This window comes from Cetorhinus maximus, chromosome 1 (assembly GCF_964194155.1).
Source record: "Cetorhinus maximus chromosome 1, sCetMax3.hap1.1, whole genome shotgun sequence".
In the NCBI taxonomy this organism is placed as follows: domain Eukaryota; kingdom Metazoa; phylum Chordata; class Chondrichthyes; order Lamniformes; family Cetorhinidae; genus Cetorhinus; species Cetorhinus maximus.
Genome location: NC_135879.1, coordinates 42616841 through 42628842, shown reverse-complemented (window position 1 = coordinate 42628842; position 12002 = coordinate 42616841). Strand labels below are relative to the sequence as shown.

General features: G+C 45.1%; 2 protein-coding genes across 7 annotated transcripts in view; one reads left to right on the top strand and one right to left on the bottom strand.

The window, feature by feature from the left end:
* idua (alpha-L-iduronidase) overlaps nucleotides 1-12002 on the top strand; it is a 377462-nt gene that overhangs the window by 53744 nt on the left and 311716 nt on the right. The gene's annotated exons all lie outside the window — the stretch shown is intronic.
* The window catches only part of slc26a1 (solute carrier family 26 member 1), a 194998-nt gene that overhangs the window by 8620 nt on the left and 174376 nt on the right, over nucleotides 1-12002 (bottom strand). The window lies entirely within an intron of this gene.

Sequence of the window (12002 nt, the reverse complement as noted above, 5' to 3'; positions counted from 1 at the left end):
CCATTGAAGTTTACATTACATTCAGCTCATTATGTCTACATGGCATTTTGCTATAGCAATTCAAAACAATAAAACTGTCAATTATTATACTAATAACCAGTTATTTTACCATGTTATTTTACTGTCTTTTGAATGAGACGTTAAACTGAGACCCTGTCTGCTCAGGTGGACGTAAGAGATCCCTTGGCACTATTTCGAAGAAGAGTATGGGAGTTATCCCCATTTCCCTGGCCAATATTTATCCATCAATCAACATCAGAAAAATAGATTATCTGGTCATTATCACAGTGCTGTTTGTGGAAGCTTGCTGTATGGAAATTGGCTGCGGTGTTTCTTACATTACAACACTCCAATCCCTCCAACACCACCCCCCCCCCCCCCCCCCCCCCAACCCACCCACCCCCAGGATCCTAGTGGAAGGCCACTTAAAGGAAATATGAGGTACACCTCAATTGCTTACTTAAAAGCTTAAGTCACTGCACACAGGAGGAAACGCACAAGAAAATAATAACCATTGAGGACTTATAATAGGTGAAACCTGACTATTATAGAATGGGACAACAGTGAATCTACTGCAAAATGAGAGGTTATGTATCTTGTGCTCTCATCAGACGGATGATGTCAATATAGGAACTTGCTCGCAGTGTGTAAACCTAATCTAATCTTGTAATTTTTGGGCATTAGATTTAACTTAGACTGTTATTAAGCAAAGCTCAGCTGATACAATAATATTGCGATAAACTAGCTAGGGCTGCTAATGTTTACTTCTTTCTGATTCGTAATGAATATCTAGCCATTTTGATTCTTAATACTTAACCTTATGATGATATTAACTGTATTATCCTAAATAAAGGAGTTTTGGAGCCCTTGTGGCACTATGGATAGCGTCCTTGGCTCTGAGCCAGCAGCTCCGAGTTCCAGCAGCTTTGGCAAGGAAGGTGCGTTCATAATGCAGCCAAACAGGATGATTATCAACTTGTAAGTCCTCCCAATATACTCCAGTGGCAGGCGGTTAGAGCAGGAGAGATTCCTGGTCAGCTGTGTGATGGAAAGAAATTTAAGCCTCCACCATCACTATTCATAGCTCCAGGCTTCAACATGCACGCAAAAATATTTGTTACCACAGCAACTTGGACTCCCTGGGGGTGGGGGGGGGGGTGGCGTTTGGCTTAGCTGGCTGGATGGCTGGTGTGGATCAGATTGGTGCCAATAGCATGGGGTTCAATCGCCGTTTTGGCTGGGGTGGATTTGGGACCTGCCTCCTTGCCCTGACCATGGTGGAGATTGTGGTGCTGTGGGTCGGACCCGCCTTCGGGCAGAGAACTCAAGAAGAAGAAGAAAGGAATTTTAGCTAATGCGTTTTTGTTTTCACCTTCTTCCTTGATGATTCGGGCAATTAGAAATAATTTCAGCATTATGCTGCAGTTCTACTGTGATTGGTTAAGCTTCTGTATTTTGAATTGGAACCTGTGGAGAAGACCAAGACACATTAAATTAAGCATCATATCAATTCTCAGTGGTAATCTAAATAGTAGATCCTACACCAAAGATTTTGGAAGATTTGGAAGGCTATGTAAGGATTGGGAACAGGGAAAAGACAATCTAGTGACCAAAGTGAAGCAACGATCATTGGTTCTGATAAATGGTGATCGACCTGAAACTTTGGGCGGAATTTAATCTAGGCGACAGGGTTCTCACCCACTAGCTGGCAAGCTGACGAGAGCCCTGAGTGGCTCCCTTTGTGGAACGTTCACCATGTTAAGTGTCAATTAGGCACTTAGGTGGCCTGTGGCACGCCTTCCCTGGGATCAAGGACCCTAGGGGGAGAAATCCTGTCCCCGAGACTGCTGGCCAATCAAAGACCAGCAGCTCTCCATTGCAGGCAGTGCCACCAGAAGTAGTGGCAACTGCTGGAAATGCACCCACCTAAGGCCCAGGATCAGCAAGAGACCAGGGTGGATGATGACAGTATTTTTGTGGCCCAATCAGTCAAGCAGATTCTTGAACTCTCAAATTTATAACTAATGCCATTAAAATGGTGACCAAATGCCCCTTATGGGTCTTCCGGTTAACGGAGCAAAACTAAATATTGAAGCAATCACAGCAACCCTCTCAAGGCCAGGTATTCCAAAGATTGGACCCTGGAACATAGGTCTGTTAACTGAATGTTTGAAGGTCTCTCGCAGGCCAAATGTGACGAGCTGGAAAAGATACTGAGAACAAATAACACTGATTTACAGAATCTTTATAGGGCAGAAGGAGGCCATTCAACCTAACGAGTCTGCACTGGCTCTCTGAAAGAGCATTCTACCTAGTCCCACTCCACTGCCTTATTCTCATAACCTTACACATTCTTTCTTTTCAGATAGCAATCTAATTCACTTTTGAATACCTTGACCGAACTTGTCTTGCCATCCTCTCAGGAAGTTTGATCCAGACTCTATATCCCCATAGCTATAGTTCTTTATCCCTGGAATCATTCTTGTGAGTCTCCTCTGTGTCCTCTCCTTCCTTAAGAATGGTGCCCAGAACTGGATGCAGTACTCCAGATGAGGCCTAAATAGTGTCTTATACAAGTTCAACATGACCTCCTTACTCTTGTACTCAATGCCCCTATTAATAAAGCCTAAGATACTATATGCTTTATCAACTGCTTTCTCAACATGCCCTGCCATCTTCAATGATTTATGTACATATACACTGAGGTCCCTCTGTTCCTGCACCTCCTTTAGCGTTTCTTCCTTTATTTTAGATTGTCTTTCCATATTCTTGCTGCCAGAATGAATCAGTTCACGCTTCTCTGCATTGAACTTCATCTGCTACTTGTCTGCTCAACCCACCAACATGCCTATGTCCTTTTGAAGTTCAAGACTATTCTCACCATGGTTGACAACATTTTGAATCTTAGTATAATCTGCAAATTTTGAAATCATGCCCTGAACACTACAGTCTAGGTCATTAATATATATCAGGAAGAGCAAGGGTCCCAACACTGACCCCTGGGGAACTCCACTGCAAACCTTCCTCCAATCTGAAAAACAACCATTTATCACTACATTCTGTTTCCTGTCACTCAGGCAATTTCTTATCCAACTGCCTACTTTCCCTTTTATTCCATGAGCTAGAATTTTGCTCACAAGTCTGTTGTGTGGCAATGTATCAAATGCCTTTTGAAAATCCACATACACCACCTCATCAGCATTTCCCTTATCAACCTTCTCTGTTACCTCCTCAAAAAAACTCCAGCAAGTTAGTTAAACATGATTTTTCCTTAATTAATCCATGCTGGCTTTCCTTAATTATCCTGCACTTGTCTAAGTGACTATTGATTTTGTCCCAAACTATAGTTTCCAAAAGTTTCCCCACCACTGAAGTCAGACTGACTGGCCTGTAGTTGCCGGCTTAATACTTGCACCCCTTTTTGAACAAGGGTATAACATTCACAATTCTCCAGTTCTCTGGCACCACCCCTGTGTATAAGGAAGACTGGAAGATTGTCACTAGTGCCTGTGCAATTTCTACTCTCACTTTCCTCTGCACCCTTGGATGCATCTCATCTCGTCCTGGCACCTTATCAATTTTAAGTAAAGGTAGTTTTTCTAGCACCTCCTCCTTCTCAACTGTAAATTCTTCTTGTGTACCAGTTACCTCCTCTCATCTCGGCCGGGTAGCATCTTCTTCCTTTGTAAAGGCAGATGCAAGGTATTTGTTTAATACCACCGCTATTTCTCCTGCCTCCACTTGCAAGTCCCCATCTTTATTCTTAATCGGCCTTACTCTTTCTTTTACCACCCTTTTATTATTTATATGCTTATGGAACACCTTGTGATTCCCTTTTATGTTAGCTGCCAGTCTCTTTTCATGCTCTCTCCTTGCTTTTCTTATTAGTTTTTTCACTCTTCCCCTGATCCTTCTACATTCAGCCTGATCCTCCATTGTATTTTCTACCTGACATATGTCATATGTGCATTTCTTGCTTTTCATCTTCACCTCTATCTCTCTCCTACTTGATGTCCTTGGGTAATGTGGAAATGCATGTCACTAATAATGAGCAAGCACATCGTTACAAGATCTATGGGTTATAAGCCTACCACAACCATACACCATGCAAAATTGGCCTGGTGAATAATGTGAAAGATGAAATTACTAACTATGTAACAATCTCAAGCATGGAACGTAGAGGTACCTCCACCGCAGCTATCAAGATTGGCAAGCTAACAGTTAGCAACATCTATAAACCCCCAACGAAGAATGGCCTATTCTAGCTCTCCCATCCCCTCAGCACCCAACCATTTTGGGAACTTCAATAGTTGCCATATGGAATGGGGCTACAATTCAAATGATAACGATGGGGAAGCCCTGAAAGATTGAATGTCGGCACAAGATGTTCACTTTATGACGCTAAACATTGTGCAACCTTCTGATCAGGAAGGTGGAGCATGGAATATAATCCTGGCCTCATCATTGTCTCATCAAAGTGAAGGTGTCCCTGTACGCCTGTCCCGAACAGACTTTCCACACAGTCAACATAGACCGATTATCAGACATGTGGGGAAAGAGAGATTTGGACAATAAGTGAAGCAATGCAGAAAACAATTGAGGCTGCAGAGTTGTAGTTTTTGAGGCAAAAAATGAAGATATCTTGGACAAGTCACAGTACCAATTAAGACATGTTAATAAAATATGAGACCAAAAGAACTCTGCTACCAAAATCAGGAAGAGACATTTGGAATTTCTTGGGCACATAATAAGAAATCATGATTTAGAAAACCTGATGCTGATTGGAAATATCAATGGTAAAAGAGATCGAGGTAGACATAGATAATCTTTTTAAAGAGCCTCAAATCGGATTAATGCACCGCCAATAAAGATGATCTACCCTTTTTAGCACCAACATAAGTGATGTGACCACCACATCATCACGAAAATGTATTTATTCTGATAATATTGCCTTGACAACTCGAGCAAAATCTCTCCAGGATATGGAAGGCATGCTAAACCCTGACTTGTCAAAAATGGCTGAATATTTCTGCAAGTGGAAACTGCAGCCAAACCCAGCCAAGTCCACCTTCTCTGCATTCCACCTTGAAAATCGTGAGGCAGGCAACACCCTAAATGTCACATTCTGTGGACAAAAAGTGTAGCATGATCAGACTCTCACCTATCTTGGAGTGATCCTTGACAGCTCCCTGACTCACCATCACTACCTCCGAAAGACCGCTGAGAAAGCCAAGACACAAGTGAACATCACCCACAAGCTCGCTGGCACAGGCTGGATGCAAAAGCCACTGTCCTCCATACTTCTGCTGTAGCTCTGATCTTCTTGACAGCTGAGTACTGAGCATCTGTATGGGCCTCAAGTCATCACACCAAACTCATTGACGCACAACTTCACTCAGTAATGAGAATAATCCCTGGAACCCTCTGAAGCTAGGGTTTAGTGGTTACCAGTCCTTTGAAGTATCGCTCCTCACTCCATTCGACGGGATGCAGCAACACGTAGAGAAATGACTGGTATCAACAGCAACTTGGACCTCCCCATCCATAGAGACCTTCAAGACCCCCCAACTTGCCACATGGCTCTACGAAAACCCTCTGGACACAAATTGAACATCTCCAATTCCATAATGCTGATGAAACCTGGAGGAAAGTTTGGGCAGAAAACAATCTCCCAATAACCACATTGTCTCTGACCCAACATCTCAACAACCTGGCTTCAATCTCCCCAGAGCATGTGGCCAACCTTCAGTAAAATGAGGACTGGATATGGCCAATGTCGCCACCTGATGTACAAGTGGCACCTCAAAACCTCACCTGGCTGCGACTGTGGAAACCTGAACAAACCTAATTACCCCTCACTCAGATTTGAAGGTGACATCCTGGAGTTACCCTTGCTCCCCAGCAGGGCATTGGACTGTTTAGGGAACTTGATATTAAAATTGTGAGGACAGCTTCTGCTCCTAAAGCCATATGAAAGAAGAAGAAAAAGTAAGAGACCCAGGACACAGGCGAGTGAGGGCAGGATGGGGCTCGAAGAGATGGTTGCTGGCTAGGGGTGGTCAGAAGAAAGGGCAAGGGGTGGCTCTCAGTAGGAAACCCCCTTCCCGATGCCGGGTCCTTTGATCAGGTGCTGAGTGCTTTTAAACGAGGGACCCTCTGGGACCAGCTTTTTGGGCTCCCCATGTGGCAATTGCTCCACCTGCCGCCAGTTGAATGGCGGGATGAGGCCCTTAAGTAGGCATAAATTGGAGTTTTCGAAACTGAGAAAGATAGATTTTTGTTCGGTAAGGCTATTAAGTGCTGGAGGCCATTCAGTCCAAAGGTGGTCTTTGAAAGAACTGTCCAAGTAGTCCCAGTGCCCTACTCATTCTTCATAAACCTACAGACCTTTACTTTTCGAGTATTTATCCAATGCCCTTTTCAAAGTTGTTGTTGAATCGGCTTCGACCACCCTTTCTGGCAGTGAATTCCAAATCATTTACTGCGTCATATTAAAATTTCATATCCCTTCTGATCCTTTTGCTAATTACCTTAAATCTGTGTCCTCTGGTTAGCAACAATCCTGCCAGTTGAAACAGCTTCTCCTCATGTACTCTATCAAAACACTCATAATTTTGATCAGTGGTATTAAATCTTCCCTTAATGTTCTCTGATTTTTTTTTTCATGTATTTGTTAATGGGATGTGGGCATAGCTGACTAGGCCAGCATTTATTGCCCATCCCTAATTGCTCTTGAGAAGAAGGTGGTGGTGAGCTGCCTTCTTGATCTGCTGCAGTCTATGTGGTGTAGGTACACCCACAGTGCTATTAGGAAGGGAGTTCCAGGATTTTGACCCAGTGACAGTGAAGGGATGGCAATATAGTTCCAAATCAGGATGGTGTGTGGCTTGGAGGGGAACTTGCAGATGGAGATGTTCCTGTGCATTGGCTGCCTTTATCTTTCTAGGTGATAGAGGTTGTGGGTTTGGAAAGTGCTGTCAAAGGAACCTTGATGAGTTGCTGCAGTATATCTTGTAGATGGTACACACTGCTGCTACTGTGTGTTGATGGTGGAGGGAGTGAATGTTTATTGTGATTGATAGGGTGCCAATCAAGTAGGCTGCTTTGTCCTGGATAGTGTTGAGTTTCTTGATTGCAGGACAAAGCTTCACTCATTCAGATAAGTGGAGGGTATTCCATCACATTCCTAACTTGTGCCTTGTAGATGGTTGACAAGCTTTGGAGAGTCAGGAGGTGAATGACTTGCCGCAGAATTCTAAGCCTCTGATCTGCTCTTGTTGCCACAGTATTTATATGGCTGGTCCAGTTCAATTTCTGGTCAATGTAACCCCCAGGATGTTGAAAGCAGGAGATTCAATGATGGTAATGCCATTGAATATCAAGGGAAGGTGGTTAGATTCTCTCTGGTCATTTGCCTGGCACTGGTGTGGTGCGAATGTTGCTTGCCACAATATCAGCCCAAGCCTGGATATTGTCCAGGTCTTGTTGCATTTGGACATGGACTGCTTCAGTATCTGAGAAGTCATGAATGGTGCTGAACATTGTGCAATCATCAGCGAACAACCCCGCTTCTGATCTTATGATGGAGGGAAGGTCATCGATGAAGCAGCAGAAGGACACTACCCTGAGGGACTCCTGCACCAATGTCCTAGGGCTGAGATGACTGACCTGCAACAACCACAACCATCTTTCTTTCTGCTAGTATGACTCCAATCAGTGGTGAGTTTTCCCCCTGATTCCCATTGACTTCAGTTTTGCTAGGGCTCCTTTATGCCACATTTGGTCAAATGCTGCCTTGATGTCAAGGGCTGTCACTCTCACCTCACCTCTGGAGTTCAGCTCTTTTGTCCATGTTTGTACCAAGACGGTAATGAGGTCAGAAGCTGAGTGGCCCTGGCGGAACCAATCTCCTGAACTAAGGTGAATGAGCCCAGCTTTTCTAGTCTGTACACACAACTGAAGTCCTGCATCTCTGGTACCATTTAAGTAAATCTCTTCAGTCTCTCTTAGGCCTTGACATCTTTCCTTAAGTGTGGTGCCCAGAATTGGACACAATACTCCAGCTGAAATCTAGGCAGTGATTTATAAAAGGTTTAGCATAACTTTTTTGCTTTTATACTCATTTATACTAATTATAAAGCCCATGCTCCCATATGTTTTTTTAAAATCAGACTTATCAACTTGTCACCTCAAAATTTGTGTAAATAACCACCCACGTCCCCATTGCTGCACCTCCATTAAAATTGTGCCATTGAGTTTATATTGGCAACGCAAAGGCAGGTAATGGCATTAAGTTGCAGAATAGCCATGAACTAATTGAATGACAACTGGCTCGAGAGGCTGAGTAGTTTACCCTGTACCTTATGTTCCTACATTGCATTTTCCATGAACTCCAGGAACCAGTGGGCCAGTGCTGTAGGATTTGTAAGCATTGCAGGTTTTCTTCAAGTACATGGTGTGAATGACTGTACCCATATAACAGTCAGGACTATTGCTGTCAAGGCAACAGCCTTCATAAACCATAAGGCCTTTCACTCCCTTATTGTTCAGCTGTTATATGGCCTCCACCAATAGATCTTGCAGGCTGTGAGGTCTGTGCCTGCTATCCTGACAGCTGTCATGATGACTTTACAGAATAAGCTCACCATCTCATCTTGCTCCTTGCAGCACCACCATCACCACCCACCAAACCTTTACGCAGTACAGGAAGTCAGAGGCCGCTTGGTATTGAGAACTATTCATTTCAGATGTGGCTCATACTGCCTCCCGGAAACAACGTTAAAATGAGATTCCTGAGCTATGGGTTCACAAGAGCCATTAAAGAGTAAATATTAGAAGCATTTAAGCAACATTTTCACTGCTTACACAGGCCTGGGGGCCTTCTGCAGTACCACCACGGTGAATGTGTTGTGGTTTTCTGGTTCACCTTGCACAATTAACTAGCACTTTAATTGAGCTATTCCCACCAATTATTAATACTCACCTGATAATGGAAAGGCAACAGCTACTATAGATATAAATATCCTGCAGGTAAGATCATAATTGCATACAGTAATGGCAAAAGGCTGCAGCTTGGCATACCCACTGATCTCTGTTCCAATGCACACTAGGGACATACCTCCATGCGCCCATATCCTCAGAGAATGTTTATGCAGACCATGGATGCGGCAGTCAGCAATGCAGCCTGTTCCCTGGGAAACCCAGGTAAGCCTTCGCGGCACCGCACACAAATGAATTTTATACCAAATGTCTGTAATCCAATGTCTTGTGTGTTTCATTAAATGATGGATAGTGGTTTTGTGGACTAGGAATCCAAAGGCCCAGACGAATGATCCGAAACAGGGGGCTGAATTATACGAGGTGCCGGATTCCAGCTAAAAAATCTGAGGGAAGCCTGCCAAGTGGAGCGCCCGTTTCACAGCCAATTGGCTGTTAAGAGCCTGGAGGTGGGACTTCTACCCTTCTGGTTCAGGAAGTCCTGCCTTGGAGTGCTGCCAGCTAATCAGAGACCAGAAACTCTCCAGTACTTTGGGGCAGAGGCATGCAGTGCTGATCGGGATTCGTATATGTGTTTGGAGGTCCTGTTGGGTGCCAAGCTGGCAGGTCTTAATGAAGTGGTGAGGGCCTAGGGTTTGAGAGGCCAATTGGGGGAAAGCAACCTGGTGGCTAAAACCTTGGGAGTCACTCTGATGGGCCTGGGGGCCCATTAAGAGGGGACCCCTCCCCCACCGGCTGCCCAGGGAAACCTGCTGGGCTGGCATCTCCATGGCATAGGCCTCTCCCACTGCCAGTTAAACCTTGGGGTATAGGGATGAAGCTTTTAAGCAGGAATTAATTGCCCACTTAAGGGCCTCAAGTGACCCACTGGCAGATGGGACTGCCTCTCCCACTGCTGGTGGGAGCAGGGGCTGATGGGTAGGCAGCGGACAAGCCACTTGCTGGATTTAACAAGCCTCCCCACCTTCAAACCTGCCTGCAGGGGAACATAAAATCCAGCCTTAAGTTCAAATCCCACTTGGGCAGCTGGAGAACTTAAATTTAGTTAAATAAATCTAGGATGCATCTGTACATGGTAGGAGTGGTCACTGCACTGTCCTTGTGGAGAAGAAGTCCTGTCTTCATATTAAAGATACCTTGCATTGTGTTGTGTGGCACTACCACCATGCTAAATGGGATAGATTTCAAACAGATCTAGCAACTCAAAACTGGGCAACCATGAGGTGCTGTGAGCCATCAGCAGCAGCAGAATTGTACTCAACCACAACCTATCACCTTGTGGTCTGGCATATCCCCCACTCTACCATTACCATTAAGCCAGGGGCTCAACCCTGGTTCAATGAAGAGTGCAGAAGGGCATGCCAGGAGCAGAACCAGGCATACCTAAGAATGGGGTGTCAACCTGGTGAAGCTACAACATAGGAGTACTTGCGTGCCAAACAGCATAAGCAGCAAGCGATTGACAGAGCTCAGTGAATCCACAACGGATCAAGTCAAAGCTCTGCAGTCCTGCCACATCCAGCCGTGAATGGTGGTGGACAATTAAACAACTCACTGGAGGAGGAGGCTCCACAAATATTCCTATCCTCGATGGGAGAGCCCAGCACATCAGTGCAAAAGATAAGGCTGAAACATTTGCAACAATCTTTAGCCAGAAGTGCTGAGTGGATGATCCATCTCGGCCTCCTCCGGAGGTCTCCAGCAACACGCATGCCAGTCTTCAGCCGATTCGATTCGTTCCACATGATATCAAGAAACGGCTGAAGGCACTGGATACTGCAAAGGCCATGGGCCCTGACAATATTCCAGCAATTGTACTCCAAAACTTGCCGTGGCCCTAGCCAAGCTGTTCCAGTACAGCTACAGCACTGGAATCTACCCGGCAATGTGAAAAATTGTCCAGGTATGCCCTGTACACAAAAAGCAGGACAAATCCAACCCGGCTAATTACTGCCCAATCGGTCTACTCTCGACCATCAGTAAAGTGATGGAAGGGGTCATCAACAGTGCTATCAAATGGCACTTGCTTAGCAATAACCTGCTGACGCTCAGTTTGGGTTCCGCCAGGGTCACTCAGCTCCTGAACTCATTTCAGCCTTGGTCCAAACATGCACAAAAGAGCTGAAGTTCAGAGATGAGGTGAGCATGACTGCCCTTGACATCAAGGCAGCATTTGACTGAGTGTGGCATCAAGAAGCCCTTGCAAAACTGGAGTCAATGGGAATTGGGGAAAACTCTCCACTGGTTGGATCCATACCTAGCACAAAGGAAGATGGTTGTGGTGGTTGGAAGTCAATCATCTCAGTTCTAGAACATCACTGAAAAAGTTCCTCAGGGTAGTGTCCTCCGCCTAACCATCTTCAGCTGCTTCATCAATGACCTTCCTTCCATCATAAGATCAGAAGTGGGAATGTTCACTGATGTTTGCACAATGTTCAGCACCATTCGCAACTTTTCAGATACTGATGCAGTCCATGTCCAAATGCAGCAAGGCCTGGACAATATCCAGGTTTGGGCTGACAAGTGGCAAGTAACATTCATGCTGCACAAGTGCCAGGCAATGACCATCTCCAACAAGAGGGAATCTAACCATCGCCCCATGACATTCAATGGCATTACCATCGCTGAATCCCCCACTGTCAACATCCTAGGGGTTACCATTGACCAGAAACTGAACTGGGATAATAATATAAATACTGTGGCTACAAGAACAGTCAGTGGCTAGGAATCCTGCGTTGAGTAACTCAGCCCCTGACTCCCCAAAGCCTGTCCACCATCTACAAGGCAGAAGCCAGGAGTGTGATGGAATACTCTCCACTTGCCTGGAGAGTGCAGCTCCAACAACACTGAAGAAGCTCAGCACCATCCAGGACAAAGCAGCCCACTTGATTGGCACTCCTTCCAAAAACATTCACTCCCTCCACCACTGACGAACTGTGACAGCAGTATGTACCATGTACAAGATGCACCACAGGAACTCACCAAGGCTCCTTAGGCAGCACCTT